The 27,052-nt window shown below is 34.0% G+C and overlaps 1 protein-coding gene across 7 annotated transcripts in view; it reads right to left on the bottom strand.

Annotated features, from left to right (window-relative positions):
- The window catches only part of PTPRD (protein tyrosine phosphatase receptor type D), a 1,592,809-nt gene that overhangs the window by 857,482 nt on the left and 708,275 nt on the right, over window positions 1-27,052 (bottom strand). For all 7 annotated transcript variants that reach the window (XM_055135922.1, XM_055135897.1, XM_055135904.1 and 4 more), the window contains exon 6: window positions 5,775-5,832. The gene's annotated coding sequence lies outside the window, so the exon portion shown is untranslated. The remainder of the gene's footprint in view (window positions 1-5,774; window positions 5,833-27,052) is intronic.

Raw genomic sequence — 27,052 nt, 5'->3', positions numbered from 1 at the left:
CCATTGAGTATCTGAGAAATAAGTAAAACATGTACATGATGTACTTGACGTTCTAGCTACAGCTAGAAACTGGGCCTCCCACTTGCAAATTATGTGTTCATTCCATTGAGTTATAGCTTCTGTTTCTCTATATTTTTCATCAGATGATAATATCATTTAAAAAGTAGAGCTAAACATACCTAAGTTGTATATATGCATATATATACATTTGATAGTTTTATATCAAATATGTACATGCATATCTACATATATGTATATATACATATGTATAGATGTATATGTATATATACGTATATATGTATATATCAAACTATCAAATATGTACATATATGTATATATAAAACTATCAATATATTTGGGCCTTGGACAGAATATTTATCTTTGGAATCAAATTTGTCAAGTACATCACGTATATAACACAGACTGAAGTCTTTAAATCCATTTAAGTTAGAGTTCTCTGGCCATACAAATGTATACATATTGAATAAAATTTTAGCCTAATAATGGTGAATGATTTTAATTGTGGATCTCTAGAAATAGAAAGTATTGTCAATTTCTATACAAATAATTAGACTGTACCTCCTCTATTCATACTGGATTGCTAGTAAATCATGTTAATAAGACTTTCTTTTAAGAATTACCTATATATGATGAAAGTTTGGTTTCTATAACTCAGTGGAAAAATGTAACTGTCTCAATCAGAAATGCAAAAAAAAACATCCGGCTGAACTTTTTTCTTCTGGCTAAACAGTCTACACGCCCAATTAACCTTCCTTAATTAGATTAGCATGTTCTTTACTTGGGATTGTTAAATTAATTCTATAATCAAAAATATCTAGTAAAGATCTGGATCTATCCCTGTAATGTGTAATGCTAGTTACTTCTTTGCTAAATATAACTGAAATCAGGCTCATTTAGTAATATTCCTTGCTTAGTGGTTTGAGTATATTTCTTCTAAATATGGCTAATTGGAACATTAAAAATAATTCTTGAAGTCATCTAAAGAAACCTTAGTATTTCTAAGTTCCTCAATTGATGAAATCCAAGAATCAATCACGATTCCAGAAGGCTACTCCTAGTTATATGAAAATATTTATAAGCATTGGCACACTCATCCCTACATGAAAACATAATATTGAAAACATACAATCAAATGTTATCATCCATAAGAAAGTAACTTGAATTTGCCAAAAAAGCAAATATTTGACTATAGAACTACTGATAATAGTATTATGGTTATATACACGTACATATATATAACAATTTTAAAATGCCTACATTTAGACAATTTATGGCTGACATAGTCTTATTCAGTCATATAAAAAATGACAGAAAGAATACACGAAGAAAGTTTATTTAACCAAATAAACTAAAGCTGGTCACTGATTCTAGAAAAATGCTTGAACTTGTAATTAAAGAGCAATACATTAGTCTCTTATCTTAACTTAATGTTATTATTCAGCTGTTTACATGGTTTCCTTGGTGTCTAGACACCGTTTTAGACATTAAGAGGAATACAAATCTGACTAAAAGCACAATAACTATTCAAAGCTTATATTGAAATACATGAGAATATATTGGCCAGTGAGTGGACATCTCCTGCCTATGCTGTTCAGTTGGATGATCTGGTTTCCTCAATTTAAACAACCAGATAACAGTTCAAAACATAGTAGCAACTGTAACCTCCAGAATTGAGTTGCATCTTGACTTCAATTATGATAGCACTATTATTACTGTGATTATATATAATAATTTCTCTAATTCTCAAGTTCCTCATCCTAATGTGGATATTATTATGCATACAAGCTTACTATGAAGAGTGAATAAAATGTGTACACAGTATGATTTGCATATTATGTATATTAAAATAGAGTGACATATTTAAGATATAAACAACATACTCAAAATTATTGTATTTACTTTGTCAATATCAAAAAGTTCTGGATTATATTATGTTAAATACTGCTAAAATTATATTCATGAACTGCAAAGAGAAAAGAATTTCAAGGCAATACCTAAAGTAATATTGTTAGTTAGCTAACTTTATATTAGATGAATAAAGATTATTTGGGAAACACAAATAAAATATTTTACCCTAAATAAAATACATGGAATTTAGAAAAAAATTGTGAAATTGTCATTTTTTTAGACAACAGAGAGAATAAAGGGCTAGAAAAAAACTAGATTTTTTTTTTTTTTGTTTTATATCCAGTGATGTTCAGGATTTAATCTTTGCTCTGAACTCAGAAATTATTCCTGGTGTACTCAGGAGACCACATGGTATCTAAGGATCAAATCTAGATTGAAAATATGCAAGGCAAGGGCTGGAGCGATAGCACAGCGGGTAGGGCATTTGCCTTGCATGCTGCCAAACCGGGTTCGAATCCCAGGATCCCATATGGTCCCCTGAGCACCGCCAGGAGTAATTCCTGAATGTAGAACCAGGAATAACCCCTGTGCATCTCCGGGTGTTACCCAAAAAAGCAAAAAAAAAAAATATTCAAGGCAGGTGCCCTACCTGCTGTACTATTTCTCCAATCCCCCCACCAAAAATGTAGATATATTAAATGACAACATTTTCTGAAAATGCATTGAAATGTATACATATTAATTTTTAAATATTTTGGACCTTATTTTAAATAAAGTTTAAATATTTTAGTAATTTGGGGACTAAAGAAATAGCACAGTGGGTAGGGCGTTTGCCTTGCATGCGGCCGACCCGAGTTCGATTCCCAGCATCCCATATGGTCCCCTGAGCACTGCCAGGGGGTAATTCTTGAGTGCAGAGCCAGGAGTAACCCCTGTGCATCACCAGATGTGACCCAAAAAGAAAAAAATAAACGAAATATTTTAGTAATTTAAATTGAGAATCCTTGTGATTTTTATTCAAATTCTCATGATATCTCAAAATCACTAAGTACTATCTTATGCTTGATATATTGGAGGGGTTCAACAAATAGTGTCAATAATAAGCATTGCTTTTAAATTCATTATCTTTATCAGAAATAGTTATGTTTTTAGAATGTAACCAAGATAAAGCGTAAACGAAGTGAAACTTATCAATTACAAGGGCAGGGACGGGGGGGGGCGCGAGGTATACTGGGGTGGTTGGTGATGGAATAGGGGCACTGGTGAAGGGAAGGGTGTTTGAGTATTGTATAATTGACATAATCCTGAGAACTATGTAGCCCTCCACATGGTGATTCAATAAAATTAAAAAAAAAGAAATAGTTATGTTTTTATTGTTCATAATGTATCCATCTTGAAAATCGAGGTACATATGTGTAAGTTTTGGATAAGACATATTTCAATTAAAGCAATAATGATCACTTAGTTAAGTGAAATGAGTAAGAAAGAGAGAGACATACATATAGGATGACCTGGAATTTGTAGAATATAAAATACCATAATATGAGATTAACACCCAAAGACAATAGAGACAAAGGCTAGGAAGATCGCCCCATGGTTGTAAGCCTGTCTCATGAGCTTGGGGAGAAGGCAGCTGGTCTCACTAAGTCAATGATCGTTGGAGGGATAACTCAGGATGGGAGATGTGTGCTGAAAATAGATAAAGGATCAAACATGATGCCTCTCACTATCTGTATTGCAAACCATAATACCCATAAGTAGAGGAGAGTAAGAGGGAAATTGCAATAGAGACAGGGGAAAGGGTGGGACGGGGTGGGGTAGGGATACTGGGGACATTGGTGGTGGAAAATGTACACCAGTAGAGGGAGGGGTGTTCGATCATTGTATGACTGAAACTCAAACATAAAAGTTTTGTAACTGTAGCTCACAGTGATTCAATAAAATAAGTAAATAAACAAAGAGACAGAAAAAATTAAAATAAAGCAATAATAATGATGGACCTATAGAATACAGTTATCTATCCCATTCCATATGACAATGCTTTAAGTGATTTTTATATACAGACTCATTTAATTTTCATAATACCAATAAAAAGTAGGTATTATTATTATTGCCTACATTCTACAGATGAGCAATCACATACATAGCATGAATTTTTCAATAGCTAGTAAGCAGTAGATAAGTCTAGGCTGAAATCTCTACAATTTATGCCGTGGAATTGATATTTTTCTGAGGAAGCAATGCCATAAAAGGAGGTATGTTTAAAATATTCCTCTTAGCACTAGATCTAATAGAAATAGAATTTAAAGGAAATAGGAACGTCATTTATATTACTTGGAATAAGTATTTTGGATTTCTGTACAACTGGATTTTAAATGAATTCTGTAACATAATGTGCTCAGAAAATGGGAACTGGTATGACACAAATTGCTGGATCATAAAGCAGAGTCATTAATCTCATAAAAGAGTCATGAAGAAAGACACATAGGAGTTCAGGAGATGGTGATAATATTATTTTGACTGAGGTTATTCTAAGAAGGTTTATAGCTAAGGTGAGCAGAATCTTAATACATAAAATAGAAACAATGAGGAATCACAGATGAAATGAGCTCAGAGCCTGAATTACATTGATAGAACCTCAAGCACTTTTGTTTATTTAAGTCTCAGTACACTTGACTTCAGTAGTAGCTTGGTTGGTGAACATTTGTGTGCACTTTGTACCTATAATTTCTTTTCCCTTTAATCCGAAATGGGGTTAAGAGGGAATCTGGGGTGATATTCCTTAAAGTTGGAATTTGCAACTTTTCAGCAAATAAAAGTATTTGAAAATTACAGTGAACATTAATACTACATAAATAATTTATACAACATATCTTTTTAAATAATGATTGGAAATCATTTAATAATTCATAGGTTTACAGTAGATAATTTCATGTGGTGAAAAATAAATAAAATATTTTTGAGAAATAAAATGGAATGAAAAATTTTTTTAAGATTAGAAGTACACTGAGTTGAGATGAGCAAAAATGTATTAGTGGAAGATTTTATCAAAAAATAATATTATACAAACTTAAAAATGTGCCTGTCAAGGAGTCAATTTATGGGGTGATATTCAACCTAGGGACATTGGTGGAGGGAAGCTGATACTGGTGGTGGTATTGGTGTTGGGACATTGTAGACCTGAACTGCAGCGACAAATAATTTTGTAAATCATGATGCCTTAATAAAAATTAATTTAAAAGTATGATTATGAAAGAGACAATCGTCATTTGGAGAAAAGTATATATTATAAAAATGTCTCCTGGCAGCAAAACTTCTGCTGCAAAATAGTGAGAATAAAATGTATGATGATCTATTATGTATGAATGACAGTCATTTAAAATCTACTAATATGTTTTACTTTTTTTTTCCACTTTATCTCTTCACTAATAACAAATAATTCTATAATTTTCAGGAGAACTAAAATATTGTATGTAATCAAGAACACAGCCAAGGGTTAATAACTCCATTGAAGCTTCAGCCAAATGCAATCAATATTAAATCTATATGCATCTGCTGCAAAAGTTCAAACTTCAACCTACTGTTAGATTTCCAAATATTAGTGACAAATATTATCCATGATTCATAACTGAAAAATTAATTCTTTAATGGAAGATTAGTTTCTAGTTTTTTTCCTTTTCTATATATATATTGTAATTTGATTTATAAAGGAAAACAGGTTATTCATAGTTACAAACAACTCAAAATCGCATAGTTTAAAAGAGAAATAGAAGAATAGAATATTTGACTATTCTGTCCATCCATCTATCTGTCCATCCCAGTGAATATTTTTAACTATACATTAGACATCAGGCACTAGTACCTCAGGAAGAGAAGAGATGAAAAAAATGGATAAAATAACTTACCTTGGTGAGCTTGTTCAGATACTCATACACACAGTCCCTGACCTTGAGAAGTACAAACCTAATAGAAATATAGAAAAAAACATTAAATATTTAAAATCTTATATTGTTTTTAAGATATATTTCTGCCATCTTTTCTTTAAAAGAGATTGAAAAAAATTAATGAGGAGAAAAATAAATTGTTGAATGAAACACTGTTATCAATTGTTTATGATAATGTCTTTAGTTGAAATGATGAATTATCAAAAGTCAACCTGGAAATATCTTTTATAGACATGCTGTAATAGCAGTGAATATTGACTTCATTAAAATGTTGAACCGGGATTATCATGTTTAATATAAACTGGCTGAATCCCCTTCCTACAACTATTTCATCATGCTTATTGAATGTTTTAGTTTGTTATTTCCTAAAATTACATCATACAATTCAAAATTCTCAGCTCTTTGTCTTTTTGGAACTAGACATCCCCTAAATTATTAAGGATATGACTTAAAACTTGGCAGGCAGAGTAAAACACATCCTTGTATAGCCTACTCATCTTGGAACTAGAAAGCATGAAAGAATTGTTCATCTTATAAGTATTGCATTTTTGTAAAAGAACTGAATTAACAATTTTTAATGTGAAACATATAAAAGGTGCTTTGCCTTCAATCTTTAATAGAATCATTTTACAAGGTTTAAAGTTTTTCCAAATTATTCTAGTTTGTTTTTAGATTTCCTTTCTCCTAGACTAATTTCTTCTCAACACTTTTATGTATTCAACTTATATTCCTTCTGCTGTTTCCCAGAGAAGTTGGAATCTCATGCAGAAAGCATTCCTTACATCTTACTTCCTCCAAGGTTTCATTTCGATGTATTTGCTAGGAGTTCCAACAGCAATCTGTGCTTCCTTATCACATTTCATCATATGACATTATATTCCAGAAACTTACTAGTTGATAACCAAACCATTCCAATTTTTTGTTCTGTTATAGAAGCAGACAACACTTTGTAGGTAAATACGATAATCTGTCTTGATTTTTCAAGTGGAATAATGCTAATTATAAATCAAACTACTTTCAGCTTTAGCATTAAAATGACCATACATGATCCATCTATAGACTATTGATACATGTATGGTCCCCCATCAGCCGGCCAATTCTAGGAACATCCATTGGCACTGCGATTTTATATTAATTACAATTAACACACAATTTCTTATCCTATTACAATGTTGGTGTTTTTTTCCTAAACATTTAGCCTACCTAAACTGTGATTATTTGATCCTCCATTATAACTTTAAAATAAGGCAGTCTCAAAGTGACTGTCTTATTTTAAGTTTTATATTTTGGGGCTTCACTCCCTATGTAAGGGTTTACTCCTGACTCTGTGCCCATGGATCACTATTTAAAGGACTTGGGGGACCATATGGGGTGCTGGGGATTAAACTCATATCATCCATGTGCAAGCAGTCCTTTACCCACTAAACTCTCCTACCAGTCCTTTCTTTTTAATGTTAATTTAAGATTCTGCCATTAATATATGGCAAATGATTCCTGAACCCCCTTTCAAAAATAGTTTTAAAATAAATAAAATATATCATAAATATTTTGTAAAGAAATTTTCTAAATACAGCTGTTGTTCCTTTGCAGACAATGCATGACTTCACTTAGTATATCCTACAGAATGTATTTTTGGTAAATGCTTTATAGCTACAATCTTATTTTGATTAGGAGTTTCAAACAAGCAGAAAGTTGAATATTTTTTGCAAAAAAGGGGGGGTTGTAGACTTTTATTTTCAGTATTTGGTAAGATATTGAGAGCAATGGCAAGCCTTAGTCAAAAGTAATGAACTCAAAAGCTCCATGCTATAGTTACAGTGATTTGGAATGTCCTTCAAACCTTCACTGGGGATTTGATGCCAGTGAAAAGAAAATGAAAGGTAATTTTCTTTCCTTTTCAAAACAATAACCAATCACAGAAAGCAAGACCTCTGCTCTCCTCATAGTACAATGAAATAGCTTTGGAAGTTTAGACAAAAATAGAGACCTCTGATGAGAAGCATGAAATCTTGGTCAGCAAGCCTCCATTTATTTATTGTAATCACATCTCCTTCTCCCCCTTACTCTTACAGTTAGAAATATGTGAACTGTCTCCTTTTTAGGGAACCGCTTGTTTGAAATAACTTTCAAAGAGGATTTGAAGAGCTTCACAGTTGATGAACACATGGTTTGTTGGGAGTTATGCACTTGGGGAAAACATATAAGATTAGAACCGTTTAATATAACTGATATTTTCTATCTAGCTATCCCTGGATTGATTTATCATATAAAAATATTTAAACCCTTTGATAAGAACAAATATGATCATCTCACTCATCTTTTATTTATCATCAGCTTGGTTATTTTAGTTGTCTGACAGAACCTAACTTTAGAGAAATAATTCCTTTACTTTAAGCAATGAAATATAAAGAGTAGTCATATCTTGCTTATATTCTGTAATATATTGCTTATATTCTGAAGAATATAAAAAATGATTTTCTTCTAGACATTTGAAATTGCTCTGGAGAGATAAATCTGAAAACTCTTTGCCACAACTCATATATAACTACAGAATTACACATCCTAATTAGATTTTAATAAACATGTTTCAATCAATCTATAGAAGGCTCATATCAATATTGATACATAACTGACTGTAAGTAAGCAATTGTCTTCTCCATCATTAGGCAAGCTCACATTGGATTTGCTGGCAGAAGCCATTTCTTAGAATTTTTAATGACATGAATACAGTTATTTAATTTTTCACAAAGTTACCTTTAATTACTTAGTACAGTTTCAACTTAATAATGTGTTGATCTTTATAAGAGTCAACTTTAAATATTTAATATCAATTATTTTTTTAAAATGGCAGAACTCTAAAAAAATCAGTACCTTATAACTCTTCTTTTATGTTTAGTTCAAGTGAGATCCCTACTGTGATCAAATTATAGGTCATTAAAAAGTCCCAATTTGTTTCCTTTTTAAAAAATTGAGAAAATAGATGACATACTTCCATAATTTGAAGCTAATGACTTTTTAGCAATTGGTTTGACTAAGCAAGCAAAATCAAGGTCCTCAAATATGGGTGATATGGGTGAGATAACGGAATTTTCAAGAAGGGGTATATTATAGTGATACTGGTTCTTTTATTTCTAAGTTTTATGCCAAAATTCTGACTTATTATGGGTGAGAAACTATAGCTAAAGTAAATAACTTGAAATAGTATGATTTTTTATGATATGAGGAATCTGGTCTGGTACAATATAGGGTATTTAATAATAATTGAATAATTTATTCAATTATTTCATAGGAAATAATTGAAATGTTTTCTATTATTTTGTCATAAAACTAGAGTTTGATGTAGAAATAATAACCATCCCATAAATAGTACTTTTATGTTTTTATGTCATATACATACCATCTTATATTCTTTATTAGGAATCAGAGTCAAATCATGTATATTTTGTAATATGACTCAAAAGTATTTTGTAAATCCTCACTATAATTTTTCTACATAATAGTCCTTTATTATAATATAAAAATTGCAAGTTTTATTAATGACTATTAAATGCAATAGGCATATTTTTGTTAAATAGTTGGTATATATAAGAAGATATCACAGCAGGAAAAAACAAGGATTTAATTTATAAGCTATAATGTGATCTTTTATACAGCTTTGTTTAAAGTCACTTCAATGATGTTTATTTCAATGCCATTACTTCAATGTCTACTTCAATGGCCTTCTCAAACTATACTGAAGACCACACACACACAAATCTTGATGATAAAAACAGTGCATAATTTCAAAATATTCTACGTTAGCACAAACAATGATAGCCTCTTTCATGTAGTTTATAATTACATATTAATGGCTTTTCAATAAGAAACTTTTATCATCTTTTATTTTAAAAGATAACAAAGTTTTCACATGTTTTTCTCTAGTCACTATCCTCACATTTTCATAGATCCAAATTTATCCTAGAAAAGCAACACTAAGTAAGCAAAGAAAAAAAACTCAAAACACCAAAAGGATTATGTCATGCAAAATTGTCATCTCTTCTTAACATGCATATTTCATAGTAGAAAGTGCACATAAGTGAGGAGAGTACACTTTTCGACGTTTGTTTTGTCCATAATGCCAGACACCCTGGTGATCATTCCTCCTCCTCATCCTCCTCTTTCTGCTCCTCCTGCTCCTCCATCTTCTGCTTTTCTTCCTGTTTTCTATTTTCTAGCATACACATTTTCCTAATATGTTTATATATTTTAATATGTACAGATATATTTAATATACAAATAATTAGAACTTTGTCAACTGAACAATAAATTAAATTTTTTAGTTAGGGGGTTGTGTTTGGGCCACGTATGGCTGTGCTTAGGGAATACCCCAGGCTCTGTCTCAGGGACCACTTTTGGTGGTACTGAGGATTAAAGTAGGATATGCTGCATGCAAGCAGGGTCGGGTGGTGGGGCATGGGGTGCGGGTGGTGAGAGGGATACTGGGATCATTGGTGGAGGTGAATGGGCACTGGTGGACGGATGGGTAAAAGATCACTGTATGAGTGAAATGAAAACACAAAAGTTCATAAGTGTGTAACTGTACATTACAATGATTCACTAATAAATTTTTTTAAATCCTATCTTAAACCATAATGCAACTAATATACAGAAAATTAGAGAAAATGCACACCAGTAATTAAAGATACTAGAAAAAAAGATTTTTGTAACAATACGGAAGGCTATATGAACTGGAAATCAATCACTAAAGAATGAAGGCAATTTAGTTTGTAGGTCCTTTTTGTTTTATTGTCTTTATGGTCTATTTTAAAAACCAACCAGAATTTCTCAGAAACACAAGTAATTTAAATATTCTTTTAAAAGTCGAAGTAAAGTGCACTTAGAGAAAATTTATGCAAACAATGAACCATACAAAAGCAAACACTAGAGTACATATCACTCCAGTCAAAATAGAGAACATTTTGGTATAGAAACCTCATGCTACAGAAGCCACATGCTCGCTCCCAACCCTAGTTCTATACAAAGACAAACAAACATTATGTTATATTTGAACCCTGTAGTTTAAATAAACTTAAACATTTTATAAATAGAATCATGTATGACACATTACTTTCCCTGACTACTTTCATATACTTATTAATTTCTTTTATGCTATACTTTGTAAAATATCACGTGTATATATCACAGTTCATCCATTCGGTGACTGATGAACATTGGTTAATTTCCATTTTAGAGCAATTTACAATGCTTCAATAAACATCGTTGTAGATATTTCATGCTACACATGTTGTATATAATGAGGAGTGGAAATGCTGGATCATCTGGTACACATATGTTCAACTTCAGTAGATAATGCCAAGCTGTTTCCCAAAGTAGTGTTAGCAATTATACTCCTCCAAAATAGATGTGTTCCTGTTGCATCATCCTTGCCGATATATTATAGACTATTTATTTGCTTTGCAAGCCTAGATTAGATCAGTAAAAGAGGTGAGAGAGGATGAAGGCTTTCATATTAGACAAAACAAAGAAAATGAAAGAATTATAACTCAGGATTCAGTAACTGCTAGAAGAATGATGGTTGCTTTGGGTAAGGTACAAACTTGAATGTCACTGACAGTGGACCTCTCTAGAAGTAGAGAGTTTATGAAGAGTTAGGATTCACGAATAGCATGGTGGAACAAATATGTTGATAGACTTCTGGTGTAAAATATTTGGGGAGGATGTGGAAGGAGAAAAACCACAGTTTTCTACAGAAAAATAAACAGATGACATACAATAATTAGATTTGATGCAAGATAATTTAGGATAAAAACTGTCCCAAGAATAGAAGATTTTCATGAGGAACTACTTCATATCAGTTTATTAGAAACTTTTATTTTTGAAACAATTTTTTTAGCATATGTGTCAAAAGAGATGGGAATAAAAGTCGACTATTTTCAGTGTGGGAATTTTCCTAGATTTTGTGTAAGGTGTTTTTGTAAGTTACGTTTTTGTAAGATCATTATTTTATAATTATTATATGAAAGATACTCTCTACAAAAAATGAGATGATGGTGGCTGAGGAGTCTGGAAGAGGGAAGCTAAAAAAGACCACAAGCAACTGGAGAAAGAAAAATATGTCAAATCTAGTACTGAGTTTATCAGGGTATAGGATCAATTAGAGCTTGCATATAAAGATTTAAGAAGTAAAAAAGGCACGATAAATAAAAATATAATCTATACATTTATAAAAGCATAATAGGAAAAAAGAGGGACAAAATAAAAGAACTGTATCTTAACCAATGGTAATGTTCTATATAAGTTTATCCAGGTAATAGTGCTAAGAAAATAACTTTAATACCTACAGTACTTTTTTAAACCAGGATAAAATATAGAAGCACATTTTTGGTTATGAAGTCACAGATTCGTTTGGTTATTGTAGCTACCAGAACCTTAATGCTGTTTCAAACTCTATGAATAAAATCTAGGATGTTGAAGGAGTGTTGATATAAGGTGGTGTGTCCAGCATAATCACTACAAGATGGTGTGAACAGGAAGAACTCCCAGTGAACTCACTTGGGGTGAGGAGTTGAGGAGGGAAGTAGATTAAAACATCCCCGTGTGTAATGTTCTCCTCAGAGAATCCCTATCCTAGATATTTTTAAAAATGGCAATTTTTTAATGTGAACATTGAATTTCTGTATGCAAAAGAATGAATTGTTTTTTTCACTCATAATATATACTCAGTGCCTAAATTGAATATAATATAGATTATTGTTCATAAATTTATTTATTTATTAAAGCCCCTGTCCCTTTCCGACAGCCCAGCAAACTACTAAGAGTATCCTGCCCATAAGGCAGTGTTTGGCAAGCTACCTGTGTCGTACTCAATATATTCAAAAACAGTAACAATGACGGTTCTCATTCCCCTGATCCTGAAAGAGCCCCCAGTATGCCATCGGGCTACACTAGCACCACAACAGGGATGAATGGAGATATTACTGGTGCCTGCTCAAGTAAATTGATGAACAACGGGATGACAGTGATACAGTGCTATATGAAAGATATGCTTGAAAAACTTCCCAAGAGTCAGAAATAATAAGATAGTGGCGTTGGATTAGGTCTCAGACAACATCTAATTAAAATTTCTCATTTCACAGATGAGGGCTAAATGCACAGATGCCTAGCTATTTGATCAGGCAAATGTAGTAGTTAAGTAAAAATGCAGAATTTTCCAGACCTTTTGACCTATTAAATAGCTGCAATAAATTTATTTTACTCTAGAAATATTAAAAATCTTCATTTTCTCTAGTGTACCATTTTGATAACTGTATTAGAATTTATTAGATTTTATATGCCCTACTGCTTACCTACAGAATGCCTTCTCTTTTCAGGACTACATTAGATATTTGTCTTATGCCCTATCTGATATTTATAATGCATCCTATTTGTAACTACCTATATATTTGTCTCTTTTACCTATTTAGAGACCAAAATTAGGGTTTTTTGTTGTTGTTTGTCACTACTAATTTTATAAGGCTATACTGATACTTGATAGATCTTGGTGTAATGAATCAAGTCTATCTAAACTTGGCCCATGCAGTTGTTGGTAATTAGATAGTAACACTGTAGCACTGTCCTCCCGTTGTTCATCAATTTGCCCAGGTGGGCACCGGTAATGTCTCCATTGTGAGACTTGTTACTGCTTTTGGCATATTGAATACACCATGGGTATCTTGCCAGGTTCTGCTTGAGAGCGGGATACTCTCGGTAGCTTGCCGGGCTCTCTGAGAGGGATGGAGGAATCAAACCCGGGTTGACCGAGAGCAAGGTAAACACCCTACCTGCTGTGCTATTGATCCAGTCCAATTAGATAGTAGTGGAATAATTTTTTGAGGATGTTAATCTTTGTACAATTCATTGATATTTCTGTTTTTCTCCTTTTCAACTACATGGTAGAAATATACTTACATGACTCATTGAAATAAATGTGGTCCTACTGTTTGAGCAGATGTAACACATGTCACTAATCATTTCTCCCCTACCCCAGTTTCATTGGTTTTGGAGCCTTCCTGAATAAGGATGGAGACAATGGAAATGCTTCATGATGGGCCATATAGTATGACTGAAAAATAAAAGAATAGTTCTAATTCACCAAGATAATAGAGTTGATATTTCAGGATCATTTTGCATATCCTCATGTTGTAAGAGCATGACATTTCATGAGCTTTTGTGAGTTACTTATTTTATTTATGGAAGGAGATTATCACTGAGAACCAAACGTGGGCTGTACTAGACAGCTTGTAATATGGAATTAAAATAGCCCCTGTTCTAACCATTGTGCACCTGTTAAGTATCTCCTCTTGAGTATGGGCTATTCCCAATGACTTACTTCTAATAAAGGGCTGAAAATAGTGGAATGATACCTGTTAAATCCTGTTAAATTAGATTTAAATATTGCTGCATACTTCTACTTATTTGTTGTCTCTCACTCTGTCTTGAAGCCCTTGGTATATAAATACATTTTAAATTAATCATTGCAATTACAGGTATTCCAGTAGGAGTAAAAGTACATAACTCTTCATGCAGGTAAATGGTGAAAGAGTGGTGAATAAACAAATAAAAATATCCACATGGCAAGTGATTAACACATCTACGTTACACCAGACAGTAACTGATGATAGCCAACAGTCAATGAGTAGCTTGAAAGTGGGACTAATATATACTGACAAAGTCATGTGAATATTCTTGAAAGTGGACTCCCTCCTATTTGGGACTTGAAATGACAGGAGTCCTGGCTGACACTGTGATTGTAGTCTTGTGAGAGACTCTGAGCTAGAGTTAGCCTTCTAAACCACTTGATTCTTATCATAACTATGCAATAACTTAAAAATTGCTATTTGAAGATGCTTTTATAGAATAATTTGTTCCAGCAATAGATATCTAACACCTTTTGGGAATATCTCCCTATATAATTATACTGCAATGAAAGAGCCTGGCAGGCTACCCATGACATATTCGATATGCCGAAACAGTAACAATAAGTCTCGCAATGGAGACGTTACGGGTGCCTGCTTGAGCAAATCGATGAACAATGGGACTATAGAGCTACAATGCTATAATTATAGGGAAATATATTTAACATTATCTCAGAGACACCTGATAACAATCATATGTGAAGTTGAATACAACTTTCAATTTTGTACTTAACTGAAAAGTATAAAATTATTATATCTTCTTAGTGTAAATATTCATCCAATGCCAATAGGAGTTTTTATACTTTTGTTGTTTGAGTTAATTTTATAAAAAATAGGTACATGTCAAAATAGTGATTTCTAAACATAAATATGATTAATTTAAACATATCATAATGATCAGTGGGATACTAAATGCTAGAATACCAAGAAGTTAGGTAATTTGGATCATTTTATCACTGTATCACTGTCATCCCAATTGCTCATCGATTTGCTCAAGTGGATGCCAATAACATTTCCATTCATCCCTGTCCAGTTCAGGGTCAGGGGAATGAGGCCTATTATTGTCACTGTTTTGAGCATATCGAATACACCACGAGTAGCTTGCCAGGCTCTTGAGTAACTTTGATTTCTTTAGGAAACAGAAAATTTGAGTTTTACTTAAGGAAGAAACATGTATTGCTCTAATAAAAGCTGACTTCCTTCTATTTAAAGTGCTAACCCAGTTCTTGCACTGCCTCTCAAAAATTTATCAAAACATGATGAACACTGTTCAGAGACAGTCTGAAACTAGAACTTGTAGGTTATTTTGAATTATCTGAATCTAAAAATGAGGGCATGACACCTACACTTCTCCCATAGTTGTTTAGATTGGGAATCCAAGACAACATCTATTCAGAATTTTTTGCTAAATTCAGTAGAGCAATGACAAAAAAAGTTATAAGGAAAAATTATAAATTATTTTAGAGAATACAAGAATATAGCTTTTATATTAAAAAATTAAACTCCCATGTTCAAAAAAATCATCTTCTGTTAGCAACTGTCGGACAATGAAAAGCAGAACCCCCCAAAAGAGAATCACAGTTTAAGTATTTAATTACAAGTCAAGTACCAGGAAACTTGAAATGAACATGATATAGTTATTAAAGGACTTTTAACATAGGTGAGTAAAACTATTTTCACATGCTTCGAGTTTGCAGTTTCAATCCTACTAGGAATTACTGGTGAATAGCATATTTTCTATGGAGGCAACAATTCACAATTTCCCTTTATTCTTGATACCATAAAAGACTCAGCTCATGGGGGTGGGAATAGGGGTATGATTATGATAATTAGAGAAAGAACTAAACAAATATAAAGTCTGTTAAATGCCTTCCTGAAGCTATATCCCACTTAATAATATGAAAGACACTTTAAAACTAATAATAAAATGATCACCCCCTTTTCCAAAGCTGATAAGAAAATGAAGGCTAGATGCAGATTCAGAGAAAGTAATTCATGCTGGCAAAGGGAAGGAGGGAAAGAGGAACAACTACAGAAAATCAACTGTTAATAAATACTGAAGACTGCAGAGAAGTCAAATGATAAGCTGCAGCATATGTTCTTCCAGCCAGACTTCGGCAATCATTTCTCTGAGAAGAGAGACTGATAAGGCCTGCTCCCATCCAACAGGCAATCATTTTGCATTTTATATTATTTGAAAAGAGCTTGATTATGTTCTTTCAAATGAAACCAGGTTGATTCACATTTACCTGTCAACAGAATCTTCTATTCCTGTTTGCCTGTCTACTTAAAGGCATATGACCTGATCCAAATTGCATAGACAAAGGTTTGTCTAAAACCTTTCATTAATAATAAATAATGAGTGACCAGATCAGAATATTTTTGATGCCAAAAATTCTGTTAAATTAAAATGCACCGTCTGGATATGATTAAATATGACTATTAATTTCAATAATGGATTGAGGTCATAAATATTGCTTTGCAATGCAGGCTTTAAAAATTATATCCGGTGGGAAAATGCACATATGAAAACAGCAATTATGTCATTTAGAAGGGGAACAACACAAAACATAGTCTCTCCTGGTTTTGTAAACTTGTTTAAATATTTAAATTGCATTTTATCAAGTAGCAATAGACAGGAATGTGTAACGACAAATGTCTGTGAGTAGTTTATTATTGACTTATGCAGGATGATTTCACAAATTGAAGAAATGAATCCAGAAACATAGTGGGTCAATTATTCTGAAAAAAATCTTCATAGCATACTCTAGTCTTCTGTGTTTATTGTTTATTTATGAGGAAGTGTTTTAGGAAATAAAGTACATCACTAGACATCAAAACACTTATGTTCTAGTTTGAATTCTATAGTTTATCAAATAGGTGTCTTCAAAAAAAATCACTGAAACATTTTAAGTTTTGTTTTCTCATCCTAAAAAATGAAAGTATTGAATAATATTATCAAGGAACAATCACAGTCTCTGAACTGATCATGATTATCCCAGATAGTATATTTTGCATTTTAAATGTGCATATGCATATGTATATGTTATGAACATATATACACACATATTTTCATGTTATGTATATGCATATTAGTAACATTTTTAAATCATTAGGCTGGCCTGATATAGTACTCAAAGTTATGAAAACTGTACCCAAAGTCTAAGTTAGAAAGGTAACTTAGGCTAAAGTGCAACTTCACAAAACTATCCAAATGATTCACAAAGAAAGTTCACATCAAAATTCAGGTTTGAGATGTGAATTAGAATATTCTATGTGCAGAATGTACATAGAATTCTTTGAAAGACAGAAGGTATTTTGGATGATAGTAAAGAGTTCAATATCAAAAGAAAACCAAGGTTAACGAAATATAGGTCAACAGGTCATGTTACTACTAGGTCAATGGAAAGGCATATTTCTAGAAGATTGCCAAAGTTATGTCAGCTCTGTTTTAATATGTTTCTAAAAGATTAATATTAATAAGGGAATTCTCAATTTGGCATTTTTTATTAAAATAATGTTCTTTTTCTCAATTCAATCACACAACTTGAAATTTTATATCCAAACAAAGCATTCACAGCTTTCAAAAAGCCTGTGATACCAAAACTTTTAGCCAGATAACAGATCTTCTTAGTGTTCAATTACTGAAATACAAAATAATGTGGAAACATTATAAATATAATTTCAGAAAATATGTATATATTATAAATTTTTCATAGTGCTGAAGAACTAAAATAGCTCTAAGCTCTAAGAATAAGTGAAAAATATTCGAAAATGAACTCTCTTGAAATAGACTTGTGAGTAGGTCATAAAGTTGTTATGATTGTTCACAAATGTTTCATCATTTCCTGAGTTATTAAGTATAAGAGAAACATTTTGAAATTTTTTTCATTTAACCAAATTAAATTTTAGAAATAATTTAGTTAATTGATTTTTGGTGAGGTTTTTGTCATACTTTTAATTATATGTCCTTAGGTCAAAAATCAGATCTGTATCTACTTAATGGAAAGAATTTAGTTGCCATCTCATGGTAAAAATTGTTTGTGAAGTTTTTCTTTTTAAATGATGTCTTTTAAAAGCATTAGTATTTCTTACAAGCTTTTTTAAGACTATGAACTTCACAAGCAGTTTCTTGTCCATGAGGCTTTATATCCCTTGATGAATTTGTATTTCATCCCTTCAAATCTGAATTGATAAATGAACTAGTGAGATAAAGTATTCTTTGTGATTTTTTAATTTTACTATATAGCACAGCGGGTAGGGCATTTGCCTTGCACACAGTTGATCCAGGTTCGATTCCTCCATCCCTCTCAGAGAGCCTGGCAAGCTACCAAGAGTATCCTGCCCTCACAGCAGAGCCTGGCAAGCTACCCATGGCGTATTCGATATGCTAAAAACAATAATAACAAGTCTCACAATGCAGACGTTACTGGTGCCCGCTCAAGCAAATCAATGAACAATGGGGCAACAGTGCTACAGTGCTACTATAGTCAACATTCTGCAATTATCTTCTGGCCTATCGATGCTCATTTAATAGATTTCCTGTGAATCTGATAGGACATTCTTTTTATCTAAGCTCCTTCTTTGATCTGGCTGCTTTCTGTATTCTGTTTCTTAGTTTTTGTTATTCTGATTATAGTATATCTTTTAGGTCTTTTATTTGAAATTATTTTGTCTGTGACACTTTGAGCCTCTTGAATTTGTTGCATGCACTCTTCAACTCTGCAACATTTTTAGTTATGATTTTTTTGACTAGTAGTTCTTTGTCAATCTTTCCTTCCTGTTCCTCAAGTTCTCTATGATGCTTTATCTGTTCTTCTTGATCTCTCTTTTTTCTTTTTGCTGAGCTATTCATTTATTTTCAGACTCCTGTATTGTCTATTGCTCTTTAGAAGTTTCCTCAGTCTTATCTTTAAGCTCACCAGTTTGTTCCTTAGCTGGTGTTACTCTGCTGCTGAGGTATTCCACTGAGTTTTTCATTGTACCTATAATACTCTTCAGTACTGTCACTTCCGATTAGTTTTCTCATTTCCACCTTCATTCTTCTTTGTGCTTTGTGGGCTATCTACACCCTTGTTTCTTTGAAATCACCGAACATCTGCATGTGATGTCTCTAAGTTCATTATCTTAGAAATTATAGAACTGGTACTGGTAGAGATGTCCAAAAAGTTAAGCCCACTAATAAGCTTAGTGGGCTTGTACACAGCTTCGTCATTGTGTCTGCTGTGCTCTGAGAGTGAATCCTTGTAATCTGCCTCTGCGGGAGTGCTATCAGAAATTCAGCTGAATTTTATGCTTGTCTTTTCTCGCTGGCACTCTCCAGGTGATTTTGCTACTTCTGGGTTGTGGTTTTATGGCCTATTGTGGATCACAGGGCTACTTTCAACACCATCTAGGCTCGGCCTCTCTTATAACTACTTAAGACTCTGATTTATTACAACCATCACAGTCTTATTAGGGTTTTTCTGTAGGATATTTGGAAAGAGCTAGAAAGTCCCTGAAAATAGCCAAGGATATACCCTAGTCTTTGGGTTCATAACAGGATGTATTAGCGTGTGCAATGAGAGGTGAGAGGAATAGAACTATTGTGTAGTTTAGGGTACAGACACTGCTAGGTTTTATGGACATGGGAGGAGTTAGTGAATGGTCATGCTCCAAGAGGCAATGACAACTGGCTGGAAGGTGAAATATACATAAATTATGATCTATACAAGGAAATAGCAGAGCACATTCTAATAAAATCAGGACCCTAGATGCAGCAGAGGAGATGGGGTAGGACAAGGTTGAACCCTCTTACTTGAAAGGGGAAGAAGCAGCAGCAGGCTAATTTAGAAGCAAGATTTGGTGAGAAGTCTCAAAGCCTAATTACAATTTTCTAAAGATCGTTATATTTTAAACAAAATTTTATTTCTCTAAGCTTTATGTTCTTCATTGGTAATGTATACTAAAATGGTGCCAAATTCTTATGACTATTATGAGTGTGAAATGCAACCATATAGTGACCTGACTAGCATATGATATTTTTAATTGATACATAGTAAATATCAGTTTTTACTCATTCTCTTCTTCTAACCTAAATATACCTTCTGCTAAATAAGACAAAAACAGAAACCGATATCTATGGATTGGCCTCTACTATCTTTCAGGCCTCGATATTGATGCCAGATGATCTGGTCCTCATATTTATATCTTGAATTTTCCCTGTTAAATATAATCAACTGTACCTAATGTCAACCTCAGAAATGTCACTCTGGCCTAAGGATCTAGAACAAATAAGACAATTCAACAATTATGCCTGAATTATATATTTAAAATAATGTACATGACAAAAAAAAAAACAACCGATAAACAAAATGACTAAAAATTCCCACTCCTGGCTAAGATGAGTGACTGGAATGTTACCTTTGTTACTAATGAAGACCACTAATATAGTTATCCTCATATTTTGGTAACATCTAATCCAAAGCACTGTCCCATTTCGTTAAACTGTGCTCAAAGCATGCAACATAATATCCAAATCCTATACTAACAGATTTACCCAGGTTACTTCAAAGGGCAATAAAATAAACTTCACAGCTTCAGGTGTTTCTGGATATCTTTGGTTGCAGTGCACTGACACACTAACCATGAGAAAGCTCTCAATTCTCTCATTATTTATCTTCTCTGAAGAATTAATATTTTATTCTACTTTGACTTTTTTCCTGATACTATTCTATACAAGTTAGTTAAGTGTTAGATGTTAGTAACCAAGTTATGTGGTTACTGAAAGAATATTTCCTCCCTCCTTCCCTTCCCTTCCCTTCCCTTCCCTTCCCTTCCCTTCCCTTCCCTTCCCTTCCCTTCCCTTCCCTTCCCTTCCCTTCCCTTCCCTTCCCTTCCCTTCCCTTCCCTTCCCTTCCCTCCTCTTCCCTTCCCTTCCCTCCCCTTCCCTTCCCTTCCCTCCCCTTCCCTTCCCTCCCCTCCCCTTCCCTTCCCTCCCCTCCCCTCCCCTCCCCTTCCCTCCCCTTCCCTCCCCTCCCCTCCCCTCCCCTTCCCTTCCCTCCCCTCCCCTCCCCTCCCCCCCTCCCCTCCTCTCCCCTCCCCTCCCCTCCTCTCCCCTCCCCTCCCCTCCCCTCCCCTCCCCTTCCCCTCCCCTCCCCTCCCCTCCCCTCCCCTCCCCTCTCCTCCCCTCCCCTCCCCTCCCCTCCCCTTCCCTTCCCCTCCCCTCCCCTCCCCTTCCCTCCCCTCCCCTCTCCTCCCCTCCCCTCCCCTCCCCTCCCCTTCCCTTCCCTTCCCTTCCCTCCCCTCCCCTTCCCTCCCCTTCCCTCCTCTCCCCTCCCCTCCCCTCCCCTTCCCTCCCCTTCCCTCCCCTCCCCTCCCCTCCCCTCCCCTACCCTACCCTACCCTTCCCTCCCCTCCCCTACCCTTCCCTCCCCTCCCCTCCCGTCCCCTCCCTTCCCCTCCCTTCTCCTCCCTCCCCTCCCCTCCCTCCCTTCTCTTCCCTGCCCTTCCCTTCTTCCTTCCTTCCTTCCTTCCTTCCTTCCTTCCTTCCTTCCTTCCTTCCTTCCTTCCTTCCTTCCTTCCTTCCTTCCTTCCTTCCTTCCTCCTCAATCCAGGCAAATGTCAGAAAAAAATTAGCTCGTCACTCTTCAGGAAGCAGGAAACTTTAATGTATCAAGATTTCTCATTTCGTGCCTACTAAAAGGTAAGAACAAATAAAAAAAATAATTTCAGATAGAAGGCATACAATAAAAAATTTATGAATATCAGTAGAATTTTCACACTTTATACAGTGGTATAAAAACTTGCATTTAAGTTTGCTTATATAATTGAGTTTTAATCTTGCTTCCTTAAATTTGGCTCAGGCACAGTTATTTAAATTTCACTTATATGTGTTGCTTATGTTTCTTTAATATTCTATTGTTGCCAGTGGTGATTATTAGTTTACAAATGTAATAAACTTTGCTGATATCATATACCACAAAATTGAAACAAAAAGTGAATTTTAAAATATTTCTTCTATGCAGGCAGGGCATTTGCCTTGCATACGGCTGACCTGGGTTCGATTCCTCTGTCCCTCTTGGAGAGCCCAGCAAGCTATAGAGAGTATCTACCCGTGGCATATTCAATATGCCAAAAACAGTAACAACAAGTCTCACAATGGAGACATTACTGGTGCCTGCTCGAGCAAATTGATGAGCAATGGGATTACAGTAATACAGTGATAGTATCCCAAGTTTCCATTGAAATTTTCACTGGTAAGTTATGCTTATGTGCTGTGTTAAGTTCTTTGCAAACTCAAACTCTTTTTTTATCTTTTTTACTATTTCGTCAACATGGGAACCATTTAGAAGTTAAAGATCTTTAGGCAAAACTGCAAATAAACATAATATTCAGTATTTCAAATTTTCTCTTGCCCTAAATAAAGTCAGTCTTCAGAATTTCATTTAATTTCTTCTCCCTAAGTATTTGAAATAACCCAACATCCCAACATGATATGCCTGTAATTTTGTATTTTACTACATTAATGTTATTGAGGGAATTGGATCTACACACAAAATACAGTGTTTTGTATAACCTAATCTACAAATTTTACATGTTTAAAAACAAAAATGAACTGTAGTGAACACCACAGGGAGCTTGCCAGGCTCTACAGTGCAGGCAGGATACTTTAGGTAGCTTGCTAGGCCCTCCGAGAGGCATATATATATATATATATATATATATATATATATATATATATATATATTTACCTCTATGATTTTATGGAAAATGTGTAGGGAGTGTCTTATGCTGTGTCATGTGGCCGCTATGCGGCCACGCAGGCCACACAGTCCAGGAATATATTCACTCATGCATGAGGCTTGGTTGAAGCGTGTGGAAAGCAGCCTGGAGCCTCCTGGGGGTCGGGTAGTGAAGGTTGGCTGCCGGGGCTGGGTCACTCTGGGGCACCCCGAGTGGAAACAGCCTCTTGCATGAAGTCTGGTGGCATCGTTATGGCAGTCTCAATTTATGCTCTCTTTTAGGAGAAGCAGCCATGAGTTCTGGAGAGTGGCTGATAAGGAGATCATCTGGCGCTGGCAGGAGGTGGTTTATGGGTGTGACCCCTTGGTAGCTGGATACTGGAGGGAGCAGGCAGAAGATATCTGCTCCCGGGTCCCATTGAGTTCAAATTTCGAACCAACAAAACCAAAAACCCAAACCAAAATCTATCTATCTATCTATCTATCTATCTATCTATCTATCTATCTATCTATCTATCTATCTATCTATCTTTCTAAATATCTACCTATCTAGATATCTAGATATCTAGATGATGTAGATTTAATGTTGGAGAATGTCTGCAGCTTTTCTCTAATAATGGGTGCAAAAGGAGACATAATGTCATCCTTCCAATGAAAAAAAGGAAGAGCAGGAAATAACTGCTTGTTGTATCTAAAATATCTTGCAGTACAAAGTAAAGTAAAATGTTTCTATAAGGAAGCATTGGCAGGATGTTCCTGTACATCTACTGAGATAGATATTTATTTCAGAAAATATGTAAGACATTTTATTACATTCTCTTATTCAGGAAACCTAATATAAACTTCATCATGAAAAATAATTTTCATTTCTTTTCACCTCTTTTTTTCCTGTAAATGAAATAATTAATCCAACCATCACCAGATATCAATGGCATGCAACTAACTCCCTATACAGGAACACAGAGATTATTAAGTAAATCGCAATATTTGTGGGGTTTCATTTCTAAAAATCATCATTGAAAGGAATGAATTTAATAAACCCAGCTATAAATAACTATAAATCATGATGCTTTAATAAAATAAAATATAGAAATTAAAGAAAATAAGAACAGAAATGATGAAAATTGGTAAGTACACTAACAAATTGTAAATAGGACTCAGATCACCTAAACCTAGGGAAAAAATTAGCCACTGATTATTTTCTTTAATAAGCCAAAAAATTAGCTAACGAACAATTTTTAAAAATATTCCGCAGGAACAGATCAGTAGTGCAGCAGGTATTGAGCTTGCCTTGCGTGCGGCCACAATCACTAGTGTGACCACATGGTCCCTTGAACCCATCAGAAGAACCAGAACGAAGCCCTGAGCAATGCCAGGTTGGCCCAACATTCTCCCAACCTAAAATAAAAATATGCTAAGATTAAAGAGCCACAGAATATTTAACCTATGCAGGTCATTTTCTGAGGAAAAAGAGTTAAGCAAATTATGAAAATTTGAAGTAAAAATAGAACTAATGGTCTCAATAGTAGTTTTATTACAGTTAACAACACTGCGATCTGTATACATACATATAATGTAAATTTCTTCCTTTTAATCCTAGTGACAAAATTGAATGAACAATAAAACTGAATGACTCTGTGATTATAACTTGATAGACTTAGAAAACTTTCACCCAGTTTTAATTTTGGCTCTTCAATTTTTTAACATTACTTTAGAGAAAGTCATTGAATTTTGATTTATGATCAAATATTGTGGACTGGAGCAGATAGGGCACAGCAGATAGGGCGTTTGCCTTGCACATGGCCTACCCGAGTTCGATTCCTCTATCCCTCTTAGAGATCCGGGCAAGCTAAGGAGAGTATCCCGCCCGCACGGCAGAGCCTGGCAAGCTACCTGTGGTGTATTCAATATGTCTAATCAGTAACAAGAAGTCTCACAGTGGAGACGTTACTAGTGCTCACTAGAGCAAACTGATGAACAATAGGATAATAGTGCTACAGTGCTACAGTGATCATATGTTACAATATATATTTATTTGCCCAAAGATATTGGCTCAGTGATGACATGAAAACTAGGTCTGATGCTTTAAGTCAGATTAAATGGAAGGACACTTTTGATTTGTGGTTTTTCTGAACAAAGGCATTAGTTGCCTTTGTTCCTGTTAACAGTCATATTGCAACTGTAAAGTAACCAGCTTGGCAGTAATTCAAAAGAAGTAAGATAGAGGAAGGAAAAATATAACAGAAGCCATGTTATCTAGTACTAGGAGACAGAAACAGGGAGTATTTCTAGCATATGTGTGTTTGTGTGTGTGTGTGTTCTATTGTTGTTATACAGAAAAAAAACCCTGTATTTTATCAATTAGTCTGGTGTAAATATTATATACATTTGTTTCATTTTATATTTCTGTATATGTTCCTTACTTTACAGATAAGGAGAGAATATCTCAGAGAATATCTGAGAGAAAAAGCAATCAGTAAGATACATGAGTTTTTATCCAAGACTTTCTGGTTAAAGATTTCATCATTTTTTCATATATTCTTAACACAAAGCAATTGCAAATCTTCATGAAAGACATTACTAGTTACTAGAGGTCTGCTAAAAATGGATTTGTTAAAAAGTATCAAGAAATTACCTAGATAATCATCGGTGCATTTGCAGGGAATGAAATAATAGTCAAACTGTGGTGGCAGTTTCTTTATTCTTCTAACCAAAAACTATAAAAACCTTTGCAAGAAAGAAATTAATGCCTACACAAACCACCATTGATCACATTTCCCTCTGTGGTTTCCTTCTCTATTGTAGAAATTCTTTCATAATTCAAAAGAAGCTATTACTAAGAAGCTAATCTTTTCTCATATGAAGAACAGCATACACTGCAAATATCTCAAATTGTGGCAAAACACTGTTTCACTGAAGGGTTAGAATAGCAGGACTATTATCAAGTCATAAGGGAAAAGAATAGAAACCTCTGAATAAATATAAGAAATATCTTATCATGAAAAGTGGCTTATTTAACTATAAACAGTGACATCTTCAGAAAAAACATTCTCTTCTTTTTTTGTAAGCAGCATATAAAATTGTCAGTTTCTACTATACACATGTCAGGAGCAAGAAGAAAACTAAAACAAATGTTAAAAACAACGAATATAAAAAAGCATTTTTCAGCTGAGTGCAAGAAAGTAGGAAGATAGGAAATAGGGATAAATTCTCGTACACTTGCATTTTGGTGTTAAGATCTTCCTTTTTATTATATACAAAATTGAATGGCATATGTTTGACTAAGTAGCACTGTAGCACTGTCATCCTGTTGTTCATCAATTTGCTCAAGCGAGCACCAGTAACATCTCCACTGTGAGACTTGTTGTTACTATTTTTGGCATATCAAATACACCATGCTTAGCTTGCCAGGTTCTGCTGTGAGGGTGGAATATTCCCGGTAGCTTGCAAGGCTCTCTGAGAGGGATGGAGGAGTTGAACCAGCGTAGGCCGCGTGTAAGGCAAATGCCTACTTGCTGTGCTATCGCTGTGCTATCGCTCCAGTCCTCGAATAAGTAACATTCATCTAATAAAATTGCAACAAATTTCAAAATCAATAATTTCATTGATTTCAACTTTTGGTTTTTGATAAGTTTTAACCAGTCTTCTTAAAACAATATAAATAATAATTGAAATGTCTATGTAACAAGGCAATTAAACATGTTGCCTGGCAGTATATAGAGTACAATTATCTGGGACTTTGTGATTTAAACAATACTAAATTGTTATAGGATAATATTCAGCTCCTAACACTGAATTTCTCAAAAAAATTAACATTATTTCCAATAAAATGAATCAATGGTTGCTGTATGTTAAAATGCACTTAAAATGAAAAAAATAACTTACTGATTTGAAAATAATTACGACAAATAAAAATAAGTTGATTATTAGGGAGAGGAGATTAACTTTGAAATTATAAGAATAGCACAGCTATTATATCCTATTAGTGATGGTCAACAAATGTTTATTTATCACTACCTGTCACTGTCACTGTCCCGTTTTTTATCAATTTGCTTGAGCGGAC

The sequence above is a fragment of the Sorex araneus genome, chromosome 1 (genome assembly GCF_027595985.1).
Source record: "Sorex araneus isolate mSorAra2 chromosome 1, mSorAra2.pri, whole genome shotgun sequence".
NCBI classification, from domain to species: domain Eukaryota; kingdom Metazoa; phylum Chordata; class Mammalia; order Eulipotyphla; family Soricidae; genus Sorex; species Sorex araneus.
The sequence above is the reverse complement of the archived record's forward strand: the minus strand, read 5'-3'. Positions and strand labels throughout refer to the sequence as shown.